This window comes from Epinephelus lanceolatus, chromosome 5 (genome assembly GCF_041903045.1).
Source record: "Epinephelus lanceolatus isolate andai-2023 chromosome 5, ASM4190304v1, whole genome shotgun sequence".
NCBI classification, from domain to species: Eukaryota; Metazoa; Chordata; class Actinopteri; order Perciformes; family Serranidae; genus Epinephelus; species Epinephelus lanceolatus.
Window position 1 is genome coordinate 41,118,893 of NC_135738.1, and position 15,187 is coordinate 41,134,079.

The 15,187-nt window shown below is 39.9% G+C and overlaps 1 protein-coding gene across 1 annotated transcript in view; it reads left to right on the top strand.

Moving 5' to 3' along the window:
* Window positions 1–399: 399 nt before the first annotated feature.
* The window catches only part of siah1 (siah E3 ubiquitin protein ligase 1), a 37,545-nt gene continuing 22,757 nt past the window's right edge, over window positions 400–15,187 (top strand). The window contains exon 1 of the mRNA XM_033635561.2: window positions 400–566. The gene's annotated coding sequence lies outside the window, so the exon portion shown is untranslated. The remainder of the gene's footprint in view (window positions 567–15,187) is intronic.

Sequence of the window (15,187 nt, forward strand, 5' to 3'; positions counted from 1 at the left end):
TTCAATCATCATTTTTTCCCCAAATAATTTAAAGCTTTTAACTCAGTTGTCCTTTAATTACAATACAACCCAAACACGGGCATTCACTTGTGGTAAAAGATATGACAACGAATTGGAGAAGTGAAAGCAAAATGATGTCAAAGTACAGTGCAACGTGAGCAGCACTGTCAACCTTGATTCTCCAGGGATAGTGCAGGTGCGTGTGAACATGTGAGTGTGTGTGTTATGTGAAATATCCTTAAACAATACGAAAGTATGAAATTAGGTGTAAGGCAGTGGGTTATGCATGTATTTACTCTAAATTGTAATGTAATTGTCAGTTTGGACCCATTTGTAGGCTACAATATGCGATTCATGCAGAGCGCGCTCTCGCGACAAACTTCAACAACTGCGCGCGCTCTGGTGCGGCTGGTACTTAACGCCTGGCGTCTCGTCTCTGTTACAGGAGCAGTGCGAATGTGTACACCGAGCAAACGAATGAGACGATAAAGAAGGATCCTGTATCTATCACCTCGCCATACATTCACCCTTGGATCTGCAGTGAACTGAAGGATATTTCGCCCAAGGTAAGCGGGTGTGCCGTGGCGAGTGGAACATCGGTTTTTCGAGTGTAGTGTGTGCTGGGGGAAAACAACAGCCCCGCTGTAGCAGACGTTAGCTTCCTTCATTAGCGCGGTGCTAATGTTGGCTGTTAGCTAGCTGTGCTTGGCAAAAAGCTGGCTAGCTGTGTCGGTGGCTTGTTTGTTGTCGTGACGTTTTGAAATACACACTTCTCTGTGGTGTGCAGTCGATTGGCATGCCTGAGGAGCAAACGTCTATGTTAACGTCCGCTGAGCTATGCATGAACAACGTTAAGGCATCGGTTTCTTAGCTTGTTCACACACACATGCTAAGCTAACAAGTCACCGATTCAGCTAGCCTCTATGCTACGGGGTACTGCTTTACGGCAAGACAAGGCCTTATGTGTCTGTAACAGTTAATGCTAGCCAGGCTTCGCCGTTGTCTGTCTTGCCAGACAAGGCCATTTTGCTTTCAAAGCAGGTTAGTTCAGGTCAACAGAAACCCATCATGGCTTTGTTTTGTGTGGATACGTTACTGGCAGAACCCGGTTTAGTCACGGATGTGGAGGAAGTGATGACTTATGTTTACTCAAAGTAACGACTACGGCTGCTGTCAGAGAGCCACCGTGACTGTGTGTGTGTGTGTTTGACCTGTCTCAAAGGGGAGGACGAGTGAATGTCAGCTTTTTGTTGTTATTGTTCCTGAGATTACCCTGATCTGCTTTATTGCATCTTTACCTCTGTGTGCAGCAGCTGAGCACGTATTGTAAACGTGGACACCTGTAGATGTATTAGGAACTGTGCTGCTAGAAACAGAACTGTAATGGTAACCCGGTAGGACCCTATAATTGAGTTACTTCAGTCAAGCAAGGGAGTCTCCAGTGTCTTCATTGATGCAAAAGCTTCAGATGTAAAAATGCTGCAACATGAAATGCATGAACTGGGCAGTATGTTAAGTTTGCAAGGTTGAAAACTCTTGCTGTTGTTGTGCACTCTGTGATGATTGGAGATGACTTATTCTCAGTTGGAAACATAGAATCTTTTAATTAATCCTGTCGGAGGTTTTCATTATCTTTACATGAAAGGGGAGCATGCAGATGGGAAACACATACTCGAGCAGAAAGATGTCAACATGCAAAATGCAGTGCCTTTTAATGTATGATTGTGTTTGTAGTCATATGACATGCTGGTGAGCCTGTTTGTACGTGTTCTTCTCAATATACTTATGCTCCACAAACACATACAATAACACAACAGAACAGTTTGTCAGATGACACCTTTAGAGCTGAGCCTATACAGAGTTGGTAAGCTCTGTTAAACAATTTCATAAGGAAGACCCTGACCCTAAGTCATTGTTAATGTTTTCAAGTATGCATTAAATATTTGACTATATCGCCAAACTCTAGGTGAAGAACCTTGACGTCATCCTGATATTGCTAGTTCAGTTGCAACAGTGTTGGAAATAAGCACCAGATACCAGCCAAATGCTGGTAAAATATGCAAGTGGCTGCTAATTTGCTTCACTCACCCGTCACCAAAAAATAATGATCTGTTAAGGGGTGATAGATTTTGGAATCCACCAGCCACAGTGGCACGTGGACAGGAAAGTTAATTTCCAACCCTGACTGTTAATGTCACAAATTGTGCTTTTAATGACCTTTGTTCACGTTAATTTGATAATTACTGACGGCATATTATACAGCTTGTTGAAACAGAGCAGATATAATAGGGATATCTATTTTGGATATGTACATGGGCATAAAAAGTCCTTTGGTCATCAGTTCAGTATGTTACTGATGACAGAAGTATTTGTCACATTATTTTCCTGATTGACAACCAGCAAATGTTTCCCTTTTCATGACTAACAATCAAAAAACAAACAAATGAAAATGCTTAACTTTTTACTAGGGGTTTACCAATAATGGATTTTTAAAGGCTGATTTAATAGCAATAGTTTGGAACGTGCAACTTGACAGCCAAATAATCACCCGATATCACCCCCAAGCCCCACAGAAAAAATCTGACGGTGGTGGAAATGAGCTGTCTTTGACTTTACAACAAACTGGATAACAGTCAAACTGAACATCAAAGTCAGGGTGTTAAATACTTAAATAAATCAATCTGGATCGCTGAATATTAACTAATGAATACCTACATAGGTACATAAATCTGGAACTGAACATAAAACTAACTGTAAAAATACAGGTGGGAGTGATTATTGTTTTATAGCTATTAAAGGATAACTTCAGCATTTTTCAACCTGGACCCTATTTTCCCATGTCTATTGATCAAAAAGACTGATGTGAACAACAACTTTTGAAGTTGGTCCAGTATTGAGGGAGCTGTAGAACGAGCTATAATGGAAGCACATGGGGCAACTAAACATCGTCACTGTATGTCCATTAAAAGTAGTTATTTTTGACACTCAGATTGTTATTTGTCTAAAGTGTCCCTTTACCTTTCACTTGATCCAGTGTGTTTGTTATTACCTCCTTACACAGAAGTCTCCTTCTGAAATATCACAGTATCACCAGATGTCACTTGTTGCAGGAAAACAACAGTGGAAATTGTGTCTGAGTTCTGGAGAGGGTATAGTAATCAGAGTAGTTTACATTTTACTGTAGTTCATTGTTATCTGAAAGATATTTAGTGTCATGGATGATGATTTACCTGAGTTCAATAATGTGGATGACGCCTTTGGATTTGACCGCTGCTGCATTTATGTGAACGGAGTATATGCGGAGAAGAGTGGTCAAGGAGAGAGAGAGGAAAGAGGCAGCGGAGGCTCTGCAGGATGGAAAGCAGAGAGACCATGGAGTTTCTGATGTTGCTGTGACCCTCTCCCCACAGAGGGAAAATGCCTATGTTGTAAGGAGTGGTTCAGATTTGTGCATTTCCGACCTGTGCCGACAAAATGAGGAGTGAATCTCCGAGCAGTTGTCATACACTTTGTTGGATATAGGTGCGCTAGAGTTTTGGCTAGTTGTGCTACAAATGGATCCTAACACACCTGTCCATACACTGCCTATGAAGACCTGCAGGTCTGCAGTGACCACAGGGATGACTGCTGCCAAGAGCAGAAGATATCAGGAGCTTATTTTCTTAAAGAAAACTACTGTTCCAAGAGTGGATTTACCTGCTGCAGACAAGTGGAGGTAGGCTAACGCTATTAGCTAACGTGATTATGTTTACTGTGCATAGTGTCACACATGAAAGCACGGCAGAATAACAGCAAAAACAATCAATAAACAATTAGAAGGTCCAAAATATCAACTGATACAGCACTGATTATAACAAATCTATATTGATTACCCATTTTCATCAGCTGACATTTGTAATGATAAAATAAGTGACATCAACAAGCTGACACTGTCTATGCCACAGTGTGCGCACGTGGAAAAACAAGATTTTTTTTGCTTTGGTATTATACAACCTGTAATATATTTTTATTATATTTATATGCCTACATTTGCCCTTCCTATACATCAGGGAGATCCCTACTGGCTATGAATGACCACAGTAATGTTAGTCATTGTACGAACCTCTACACACGGTCTTTTCAAATAAGACAATCATTTGTTATTCCCACAGCGGGGAAACTTGTGGTGTTAGAGCAGCAAAGGAAATTAGTGTAATAACAAGAAGCATCAGCAAGAAGTAATTAATGTGTAAATGGTAAAATAATTAAGAAGTAAACCTCAGCTGCCTTTTCTCTCTCTTGCTGTTCTTCCATTTTTCATACATAGATTCCGTGACAAATAATGGCGGCGACAGAATTCTAAAGCCTGAGCTGTATTTGAAATCAGGTAAATAATCATCTATGAAATTGAAAATCTGTTAGAAAACACTAAAATACATCTTCTATAAATGGATCGAATGAAAGGTAAAGAGACACTTAAGTTGCCCAGGCTGCTGCCAGCCGCTGCTGGCTCCCTCAATACTGGCCCAAGTAAAAAAAAAAAAATTGTTCACATCAGTCTCTTTAATCAGTTTACACAGGGAGATAGGGTCCAGGTTGAGAAATGCTGAAATTATCCTTTAATTTTCCTCAACATCAACCTGAGATTTTCAGATACACAATGACTTCATCTTTACTTTGTGTGTGGAGCTTCCATGCAATACGGTGATCAGAGAGAGACAGTATTTCTAGTCCTTGTATTTGATATATGTATTTCATACCTAAGTGGAGTCATTTTGTGTTTTCAAAATACTCACATTAATTTCTCCATGATCCGTCAAACATAAAAAACAATACAATGTTGATATAAAACAGTTACAGACTCACAGACTTTTGCTATAGTGCTATTAGCGCTGTTGCAGTCCAGCTATAAACTTCATGTAAATACATGTTAAAATGAAGAACAACTTAGACACAATCACAGAGCAGAAGGGAGCTGCTTTCTCTGGTGCCGTATCAACAGTCAGCTCCTTTTGCTCCATTTAATACAACCCTCCCCTCTTCAGGTCCGATCGGTGATGCGTGTCCCTGTGTGACTGGTGGAGACTGTGCAGCCATTGGCCACTATCGAAGCCAAGTTCCGGCAATAATGATAGTGTAACATCCTATCGGCGTTGATTATATGGCCAGACCAATAACTCAGTGGCCCTCTGCTTTCTACGGTCAGATAACACTGTGGCCATCAGTCTGCTCATCAGCAGGGTCTCTTGTCCTCTCGGATGATTTACACCAAATATAGATTCAGTTTTCATTCATTAAAGATCAATATAGGCTTGAGAGCTGCATGGCATTGATAAGAAGAGAGGTGGTCCCATTTGTTGTCAAAGATTGGAATTGCAACACATCTGCTCACAGCTTGTAATAATTTTCAGCATGTATTTTAACTTGTCTGGTGCTGCCAGACAAATGCATTAATCGCAGTGGTAAATCAGCCCTTGATTGGATGACTGTAATGAAAACCAGTAATACTCAGGGTCCAGAGGAATGAAGTTAAAACCACTGGTTTAGAGTTCTGCATATTATTACAGTGAAACTGCACTAAAGAGTACTCAGGATCCAGACTTAACACATTTACAACCAAGTCACAGATGTGATTGTAGGAATAAATCCAGGTAAAAGCCTGGTCTCCAAACCCAAATGGAAACCTGCCTAAAGCTCGACTAAAAAATCCTAGTGGAACCTTTTCCTTTTAAATGACTTGGACACCCATACGACATATGTTCTGTTACTCTCACTGGCTTCTACTCAGGTTGAAGTTGGATGATAAAGGTGGGAGTTGTCCAGCCCCAAAAGGTGCAACAAAACTAACAGGTGACTTAGGGATCCTAATCCATCAGTCTGCACATGCCCTTGCAGTCTTGAGATGAGGTCTAATCAGCTAAAATAAGCATGCAGCCATACAATCCTGAGCCAAAAAATGGGCTTCTTGTTTTTTGCTGAGTGCGCTCTGTACAGTGTTGGTTGTCTGTAATGCAGCAGCATAGATGAACTTGTTTTGACCCGAGGGTTTTCCGTAGCTTTTAAGAGGCTTAGTCGTTCGGTAATGTAGCCACCGGGGTGGTTGTCATATGTGGATGGATGTTGACAGATGCCAAGATGACAGGGATTTATGTCATGGATAGGAAAGACTCATCCTCATGAAATCTTCATACTTGGTGAAATGCAGAACATAAAGGTTTGCTTTTGCATATTTTCTTTAGTTGGATGAAAAAGTAATATAGCTCAGTTGTAGTGGCTCATACTCAGCAACTGTTTGTAGCTGAGCTGTAATCGTTTGCAGAGATCACGGTTTGATGCATACATCAGTATATATTTGGGACAGCAAGAAAAACAAGATTGAGTTTTTTGTCAGTTATGTAGAAAATATGTTACTGTATAGAAAATATTTAACTATTTAGATTTAATGTATAATGGAAAAAAACAGATTTGTATTTATATTTATTTATTTTTTAAAATAACAGGGACAGTAATAGACACTTGCATGTAAATATGTAGGATTGTAGCCATTGGCTAATTTCCATCCTTTGTCCCTGGGCTGGTTGATGTTGATGTACAGTCAATAAAACAGAGATACAATAGCAAAATACAATGACATTAAGAATGAAAGGTACAATAAACAGTCCAGATAGACAATAAACCATGTCACTCATAACAGACCAGAATAAAGTGACCATAGGAATTTGGAATATCAAGTGTTAAAGTGCTAGATTGCTTAAGTGCTAAATTGCTTAAGTTTTGAAGTGCTGTTGTATATTGCACGTTGCCCTGTTGCACATATTTTACACACACAGACATGTGTGTGCAGGTGTTATTGCACAGGTTAGCACACATAGGTAAAATTATGTACGCACTATTTCACAGAATTTGCATACATAACAAATGTATGTAAGCATACAAGGTCACTAGACTGGCTTGTCACCAGCAACATCCCCGACAACCAGACAGATACACAAAGAACAATACAAATATCATTTAAATCCAGTACACATGCCAATACAGCATATCCAATGGGTTTTAGGATTCATTGTGATTGCAGCTTTGATTCTCTAATAACCACATTTTTAGATGCTTAGTGAAAGATGTAAGGGTTGATAAGTCACGTATGTCACTTGGTATCGTGTTCCATGAGTGAGACGTTCGATATGAAAAAAGTGACTGCCCAAAAACACTTTTCCTGAAAGGGACCAGACAGTCACCTCTAGACCCTGCTCTGGTTGACATGTTTGAGTTTGTCTTTATAAATTCTTTTAATGGCAGTGGAGCTAGTCCATGGAGAATCTTGAAGACTAAGGTGGCATCTGCATTCTGCATATGTTATTATATTTTCCCAACTCAACAATTCATGTTTCTTCAAGATGTTACAATGGTGGTGTGAGTTGGGCTTTTTGTCTAAGACTTTTAGAGCCTGCTTATATGCAATTTCTACAGGCTTTAGTGTGGACTTGCATGCCAGTACCCAAGTTGTTATACAGTAGGTCATATATAGCATGATCATCGCACTTAGGTATAATTTTGCAGAATCAGTAGTTAAGTTGTTTCGAATGTATCTGAAGTTTGACAGATTGAATTTTGTTGTATTCACAGTTTTTTTACTTGCTATTTGAAGCATAGCTGTGAGTCAATAATAATTCCTAGATATTTAAACTCCTGTACAACTTCAAGTTTTGTTCCATGGACAAGCACATCAGTAGCCACATCAACATTTGCCTTTTTAGAAAAGAACATACAAACAGTTTTTGACATGTTGAGATGTAAATGGGAAAGTCTCAGCCAGTTGGACACATTAGACATAGCTGCTGATAACTCGTGCAGCTTGGCATTTTGTTTTAGCATGCACATACGCAACTGCATCATCAGCATACATCTGGAAAGCTACATTTGACAGACAACAATTGGGCAGGTCATTAATGTACAGACTAAACAAAAGTGGTCCCAAGACCGAGCCCTGCGGTACACCAAGATTATTTTCAGAGGTTGTGGATGTTGTATTATGAACTCTAACACACTGTTTCCTCTGCCCAATATATGATTCTATCCATTGCAGTGCTTTTACAGAAAAGTTAAAATGTGACAGCTTAGTTAATAAGATCTGATGATTCAGTGTCAAACGCCTTTCTTAAGTCAAGAAAAACAGCTCCTATGACACCCCCAGTGTCAATTTTAGACTTTAAGTTTTCAAAAAAAAAAGCAAATGGCTGTCTCAGTAGAGTGGTGTTTTCTGAAGCCAAACTGCATTGGATTTAGGTTGTAAGGACTGTCATTCAGATGTTTAATGAGCTGCTCTGCCACCAGTCTTTCAGCTACTTTGGAAACTGAGGACAATTCAATAGATACCCTTGTATGAAATGCTAAAACAACATGAAATGCTAAAACAACAAGCTTAACAATTAATCAAATTTCAAAATAGTTGGCAACGTAAAGGTTCTGTATGTGACATTCAGAGCATTAATATGGCAGCAAACCACCATTTGTTATATAAAGATATAGTGGCGTAATGATGTCCTGAGCAGAGAATGAGGTCGTGCTCCCTCAGTGTGTGCTATGTAATCTGAGCTTCTCTGTGGTTTGTTGTGGTAAGCCGGTCCGGCCATTCATGAATGTTACATATGTGTATCCCACTGGCTAACTCATTGCACTGCACTCATAAGACAGTTACCACTGATTCCATAACTGCAATGTTGCTGAAGCATAGCGCCCACCTTCTGGTTCCCCTCAATTAACACCATTAGCTCTCTCAGCACTGTTGCCGTTGTTTATGGAGTTAGCACCATTAGCTGTTAAGCGCCAGCTCTGCCACCCTCCCATTTCCAGGCAGCTTGTATGCTCTGAGTTTCGCATAGAGCCGCTTTGATTTTTTGGTGCACTCACAAATAGAAAATCAAAATTGTCAATCTAATTAAATCAAACATTTGCAAATGATAAATAAAAAAACAGACAATTGTCAATTGAATTGTCAAAGTGCACACATGTAGCAACAAATACCAATACATATGTGTTTATTAGATGTCCTCTGTCTGTATTTGCATGTAGAGCCTGTCAGCCCGTTGTTTGTGGTATGCTTGAGGTAGCGTACCTCACAGCTTATTTAATATTGGTTCTATCATGTCACCAATGCAGTGTATTTGGTCACAGTTGTGTAGCATTTACACACATGTTGGCACTGTGCTAAATGTTGACCCATTCTCACATGCTTACATTGATATGTGGCCTTTCTGTGAAATCCTAGAGATTACAAACTGTTTTCCCATGCTGTGTTTTGGTTTTCTCCTCAGTGGTATAGCCTGTTGGTGGCCGATTGGATTTACATTGTGAGTTTTGCGGTGAAGATGATGTAACCCCCTATGTGTGCTAACAGTGGCTCTAATGGTTTGGACACCTGGCACATCAACCCGAGGTGTTACCGGACTTGCCTTTGTGGCCTGTAATATCACTGCAAAGAGAAGAGAAGAAATCGAGGCTGGTGATATGATGAATAGCTAGCTAACTAACCTTGTGTAGGATGTTTTACAGGTTGTTGACTAGTCACTCCCCAAAAGGACTCAAATGTTATTAGGCTATAGCCTACTGTGGGAATGTTTTTTTGTTTTTTGTTGGTAATAATAATTCTAAAAAGTTCCAAAACAGTATTCTTATTCATTTAAATGGCATAGAGTTTGATGTATGCAGATTATCTGATGACAGCACCTACTGAATCGCAGGCTGCGATGTGCGATGCAGTAGCCTCCCATACTGAGGGCGCAAGGACACTGCATGGGTCATTACCTGTCCAACGGGTTATTACCTCTCCAATTTCAATATAGAGGATCACATTATTAAATAACCTAAAGAATTTTGGGCACTATATACTGCGATGTGTCTGTGTGTGTGTTTGCCAGCTGCTAGGTTGCTCACCTGGCAGCTGCAACTCCATCGCTATTTCTATCCGTGCTTCGTCCTTCTGCCTCATGGTAAGAACTGGAGGACACATCATACAGACAAGGCTTCTGCTGCCAACTCTATTGGTTGGTGAGGAGACATAGGTGCTAACAGCAGTCACACTGTGAGACGGGCATCCTAATATTCTGACACTGTCACTGTTTTATCCCAGAATGTCTTTGATCGCTAGGCTAACAACGGCCATCCTTGAACCTCTCACTGTGTGACGTAGGACCACCATTTTAGAGCCACAACCAAAGATATCGCCACATTTCTTTCACATTGGTCATCTTTCGTGTGGGACAGTCCAAATGTTAATCTATGTGCTTGAACAGTTTTGGGGGCACGGTGATGTAGTGGTTAGCACTGTTGCCTTACAGTAAGAGGCGGTCCCGGTACGAGCCCAGTTTCTCGCCCTGTCAGCATGGGTTTTCTCCAGGTATTCCGGCTTCCTCCCACTTGGTGGTTTGGTTAATTGGTGGCTCTAAATTGGCCATAGTTGTGAATGTGAGCATGGATGGTTGTCTGTCTCTATGTGTCAGCCCTGTGATAGCCTGGCAACCTGTACAGGTTGTACCCTGCCTCTCGCCCAGTGTCAGCTGGGATAGGCTCCAGCCCCCCGTGATCCTTAAGAGGATAAGCGGTTATGAGAATGAATGAATGAATGAATGAATGAATGAAAGAAAGAAACAGTTTTTCTTGCCATAATCTATTGGTCAGGCAATATTCTGTTGTGATGATTCGGGTGGTTCAGTAGATTAGCTATAATGTGCCTATGGTACTGTCTCTTCTTGGAAACATTGCTTGAGTAAAGTTTATTTATATTTTTGTGCTTGGGACTGAAAAGTTGCAACACACTTGATGATGCACCTTTTTTCAGCACCCCATAGTTTTTTTGCTGATGGGCCTTGGCAAATTTGTTTCACCAACCTCACCTTCGCATCCTCAGCATTATGCAAAAAGCTTGGTTGACTCATCTTGTATTTGATTTTAATGCAGTCCATCTGAGCTGTGTCTGCTTGTGTTGCTGCTGCTGTCACATGACTACCTGTGTGTGCTCGTGTGTGCCTGGTGTCACATGGCAATACAGAGGGGATTGTCTCTACAGAATTCCTTTTATGTGACATTTCTGAGTAAGTTTTAAGCCTTCTTATGGCAAGGGTTGTCTTAAGATTTAATTACATGTCACACTGCTAAATGTATGTAGAGTTTGGCAAAACAAATATCAGAATATTTGATGTAATGTGGATAATGATCCTCCTCTTGCATCATGTAACGACCCTTTTATGTTGTGGCCAACAGTTTTAATTGTTTCATCTTCAAGTCTGAGATATGCTTTTTCTGTCATTTTTGCCAAGCAGACGGGTCTAAATACTATGATGCCCATGAACCTTGGCGGCTGTTGGCATGGATAAGAAGCTAGTCAGAGTTGTGAATCATAGTGTTTGCAGATTCGAAACACTTTGTTACAGTTGAGAAATAAGGCATGACGTCATAGTTGTGGAATTCACCCACACTGAATCAGAATATAAAATGACTTGATTTTTAGCACTGTCTTCTTAAGCTTCACCCATCAATAGTGGTGCAAATCACCATGTACACTAGCTTTCAACTTTGACTTTTTCTCAAGAACCAGATATTTCTTAAGCAGTTCTTAATATTTTGTATTAATGATTTAACCAGGTAAGTTTAGTCCAAGCTGAAGGGCTCTTACTGTGAGTCATGTAACCATGTCTATGGGAGAAAATAATGCCCAAAATAACTTCTCCCACTTCACAACTCTGTTGGTGCTTTCAGGCGGTATTTAATCTTATCAACGGGTGGGTGAGCTGCTATGTGTTTATGTGAGCATGTGTCTATGACCAAGCTTGTCAGACCTTTGCTTTTTTTTATGCCTCCACACTGGCGATAATCGTGGCTGGAGGAGTTGTGTTTTCAGGTTGTCTGCCTGTCCGTCTGTCCCATTCTCATGAACATGATATGTCAAGAATGCATCGAGAATTTTTTATTTTTTTTTTTCCAAATTTGGCTGAAACATGCTCTTGGACTCAACAATGAACTGATTAGATTTTGGAGGTCAAAGGTCAATGTCAATATGAACTTGTCTGTCTCATTTTTGTGAATGCGATATGTCAAGAACACCTTGAGGGTATTTTTTCAAATTTGGCACAAATGTCTACTTGGACTCACCGATGAACTAATTAGAGTCTGGTTGTCAAAGGTCAATGTCACTGTGACCTCACAAAACATGCTAATGGCCATAAGTCAAAAATTCTTCCGCTAATTATGATGGCATTTTATATCCAAAAGATCAAAGGTCAACTTCACTGTGTCTACTCAGTGTCATGTCTCAAGAACAGAAAGGGAGACAGCTGGTCAGATACTGAATTGGTGACACTAATCTTGGATGTCCATCTTTAAACTGTGCTGATTGTATACATCTTATGTGCTGCCTGGTTGAAGACATCTGAGAAGTATCCAAATTCCAGAATATGAAGTCTTCTTCCAGCAACATCTATATTTGAAGCATTGTCTACTGTCATGGATATATATATATATATATATATATATATATATATATATATATATATATATATATATATATATATATATATATATATATATATGAGTCTGGACAGACATGGATATAAACTGTAACTGCAACTTGAGTGGTTGGCAGAGGCATACATAATTTTAGTTTACTGTTCTGGCACAACATCAGCAGCACATGTCCGGCGAATAGAGCTCAGCTCTTGCTCACAAGAATGACAGCTGTTCCTGCCTGCCTGATTGTGTGTGTCTGTGTCTGTGTGAGAGAGCGCAAGAGAGACAGAGAGAGAGTGAGTCATTGGCTCTGTAACAGTGAGGTAATTCTAGATCTGTTACTAATGCCAAAGGGAGTCCCTGCTTGTTTTATTTGTGTGTGTGTGTGTGTGTGTGTGTGTGTGTGTGTGTGTGATATCTGCTCATTAAAACACAAGGTGAGAGGTTTTGTGTATGAGTGTGTGTGGAGTTCAGTTTTGCCTTGTCCCTTATATCCCAGCACTGTGTGGCTTCTCCATGGTAACAAGCTGCTAAGCAGCACTGTTACTCAGTTGTTTTTCCTGCTGTGGAAAAGATGTGACTGCCAAAGCAAAAGAAGTTACAACATTACCCCCCAAAGGAAATGCTCATGTGTTGCCGTTGTCTTTGTTTCATTCAGGGATTAAATTTGGGGCCAGAGCTGGCTGCTACACACACTCAAAGTGATATTCCAGCACTCTGCTAACAAAATGTCCTTGGATGGAATACATGTAGTGATGGTCTCTGACTATGTGCAAAAGTACAACCTTGCTTAGAGACAGCGGAGTACTGTTAGTGAGGAAATTGTCATTCACCTGGTTCACAAAGTCTCCAGTCAGCAAGCAGAGGGTTGTACCACGAAGTAAGTTCAACAGAGCCATTCTGTGCCTTAGCTGGCTCAACAACCCTAAAGCCTCAGTCAGAAATAAGGGGTACCATGAAGGTGGTTATCAATGTGCTCTGTTAACCCAGGCTTTCTCCTTCAGGCTTTGGGTGCGTTCCCATAACATGAGTCAGATAGTGTGTTTAGTGCATCATTTGACTCTTAAAGTTGATTAGTCCATTCTGACTACTTCCACCTTTGAGGAATATAAAAAGGTACTTCAGTAAAAATCAACACTGTTGCTTCAATTAAGGCAAGAGTAGAATAGTAGCAGAAAATAATAACTATGTGAGTTCACAAGTCAGTACATTTATTTTACCACTGCATTTATTTCTAACGTAACAGCTAACTTGCACATTTTACAGCTCCTACACTTTAAACTTTAACCAGCAGATTTGATGTTATGCGTAAGAACTGCATTTATTTATACTGACACTGTTTATGAAAGATATGAGGAAATTGTTTTAGTATTTCAGGAAAATCAAAGAGAAATTTATATTACGGATTCAATATTACCTATGATTAATACCAAATAGACTAACTGATTGGTGTTCTATCAGCTGTAATATACAGTGTAAAACTTATTCAAAGTGGTAACATTATGGTATGGTTTGAAGGGATTATACTGCATTTCATATGCAAGTCAACATCATCCTGATCCATAATATAGTGATCTATTAATGTACAATGCCACCTGTGGTTTTATAGAAGGCTTATTTTAAAGCCAGTGTGGACCAGAGAACATGACAGACACATCCAGTAGTTCAGTAAGAGGAACAACAACTTTGTAGATAAAATAAAACAATTTTTTGCTCAGATTTACATACATAGTCTAACCCACTAATCTCACTACGTGGTAAACCCCTTAGGACTGTTCAGAAGAGCCCTATTGACAACCAAGGACTAACCTATAGTCGATTCTTTGCTCTGACTAGAGCTCCTCATGAATGTAAAACCTTTACCTGACTCAAAGGACCTGTTTCTGTCTTCGCTTAACATGAGAGTACTAGCATGACCTAAACAAAAAATGAATCACAACTGCACCTGAGCCTCAACAAATCCACTTCCTGGTGCACTGCTATCCGTTTGTTTGTGAGTGGTTTCCTCTGTTACCTTATCTAGCTGTGAGCCAGATGGAAGTACCTCTCATTAAAAGTGAATTGGCTCCTAAATGTTACATGTAAAGCTTCCATTGGCTTGTTCACACTTGCATTACACAATACACAGTTGTCAAACTGCCTCGTTTGGAACAGTAACGTCGACACTTTAGTAGCTTCACAGATTGTAGACCCAAGTGTCAGGTCAGGGTCACTGGTTTTTGGGGAATTGGGCGTGCTTGAGACTTCCAGCTGTGTCTAAACCTGCCAAAAACACTGTCATCTTTCTCTTATGCACTGATTTTATTTTTAAAAGTCCTGTAGACATAAGGTTTACACAGGTGTTTATGGGTGCAGAAATCTGCTAGTCCAAGATTTTAAATGGACTTCATGTTTTCCTCCCCCGTCATTCTGTATTTACAGTTTGGAAAGTATGACTTGTTGAGACTGGAAACAAAATGTTTAAATTCATGTGAAAATTAGCTGCAGGATGTACTCAGCAACAGTCAAATGATTGAGTCCAGTAAAATCTCATAAAGCATGATAATTAGACCTTCAAGAGGATTGTTAAATGGCACGTTTGGCAGGTCAGATGATAAATCTTTTTTACTGTAAATGGAGACTTAATGTTATCAAAGCATGTACTTAACAGGTAACAAAGAAAATATTTCTTCTTCAGCAGCTTGCGTCAGATTAGTACAAGCAAGACTGT